This window comes from Pristiophorus japonicus, chromosome 18 (genome assembly GCF_044704955.1).
Source record: "Pristiophorus japonicus isolate sPriJap1 chromosome 18, sPriJap1.hap1, whole genome shotgun sequence".
Taxonomy (NCBI): Eukaryota; Metazoa; Chordata; class Chondrichthyes; family Pristiophoridae; genus Pristiophorus; species Pristiophorus japonicus.
The window spans coordinates 86,690,189-86,692,016 of record NC_091994.1 but is presented as its reverse complement, the minus strand read 5'-3'; positions in this window follow the sequence as shown (position 1 = coordinate 86,692,016).

Sequence of the window (1,828 nt, the reverse complement as noted above, 5' to 3'; positions counted from 1 at the left end):
CGACTGGCGCCCGGACACGCCCCTCAGGACAGCCCCGCCCAGCGGAGGACGCGCCCATTCTAACCCCACCCACCCTCCAACCAATCCTGCTCGCCGATTTCGAGCTGCTGCGTGCTTTTTAACCCCGCCCATGTCTCGGAAACCCCGCCCACTCCTGGGAAGCCACGCCCATTTCCCTGACGCCACGCCCGCCGACACTGAAGCCAGCCTCTCCTCACCGCCCATTGGACGCCACCTCCCGCCCGCTCGGAGCAAAATCTCGCCCAATGGCTCTGGCCGGACGGGAACCTGTGCAGGGGCCGATTGCGCCACTGGGTGTGAAACAGGCGCTATCGCATGGCCAGTTGTACACCCGGTCCGACCACTCATTCCGGAGAATGCAGTGGGACTGACTGGCATGCCCATCAGGTGAGGTGGGCACAGGGCAGCCATGCCACTGAGGACGGGCGAGGCAGTGTTACAGGACAGGGATATCGGGAGGGACAGCTCTGCAGATCGGGATATAAAAGAGCTGGAGCAGCGAGCCCTGGAACATCGTGAATCCCCGACCTGCGAGAGAACAGCTCCACAGGTCACCAAGTATAAGAGCTGGAGCAGCGTACCACTTCAACCTCCAGCGCCAGCTGCTCCAAGTGTGCGACAATTTTGAGATGGGCGACTGGGTGATGTCATCAAAACCCTGGTCGCCGTTTTGGAGCGTGAGCAAGAACATCGGGCGGGCCCCAGTACAGAGGAGTGGGAAGGTCGGGACAGATGAGCGGCGAGTGTTTGTGGCGAGATGCAATGAATGTTTACGGCGGAGGAGCGGTGAGGGATCGTGGCGGAGGTGCAACAGATGAAGGTATGGGGCCCAAAAGAGCCGGGGGCCCAGGGGCAGCATGGGTCAGCCCACACTGCGATATGTGTGCACACTAGGTCTGTGCAGCAGAGCAGGTCTCCAGTTAGTCTTGGGTAATTCTTGCCACTGGACCAAGACCTAGCTCTGTCAAGCCCATATGGTGGCTGATGTGCAACGGTCACCATATGTTAAAAAAATCCACGCACAGGCATCTTCCACCCCCTCAATTGGAGTTCAGGACTGGAACATCGGGTCCTTCATTGAAACACCTGTGAACTCGTGGAAGCAAGTAATCCTCGTTCGAGGGACCGCCTATGTTGATGATTGGGAGGGACGGGGCGAGGGGTTCTCATCCTGCGGGTCAGTGGTCAGGCTTCTCTCATGCATTGAGCTTAGTATTGCCATTAGTTGGGTTCAGTCATTGAGGAGCAGCTGATGCAAGGAGTTGCTGAGAATTACCTGTAAATATTTCAGGGTTTAAACAGCAGCCATTCAGACCATTCAATAACCGTACCTTTTCAGAGACAGAGGGGTTAAATTCACAAGCATCCACTTTTAGGCATCCCACAGCTTAGACACAGAGTAAAGCTCCCTCTACACTGTCCCATCAAACACTCCCAGGGCAGGTACAGCATGGGGTTAGATACAGAGTAAAGCTCCCTCTGCACCGCCCCCGCCACACCGCCCCCACCCCTCCCGCCACAAGAACACATCTCAACCATAACTTCAGAAAAGTGCTGCCCACTACTCACCATTTTATCACCTCCCCACACCAGTGATCCTATGGCCTTTCTGAGTGGGATTGCCAATTTAATGCTTTTTTGTGCCCAATTAACTTTAATGGATGGAAAATTGGCAGGAATGCAGAAATTGAATTTATTTCCCTGGGGTTCTCGAGATAAAAGCCACCAAGGGTGACTGCACAGCATGGATACAGTTTCCAGGACAGCTCAGCACCACAGGTCGGTCTTCATTTCATGGCACTGCCAT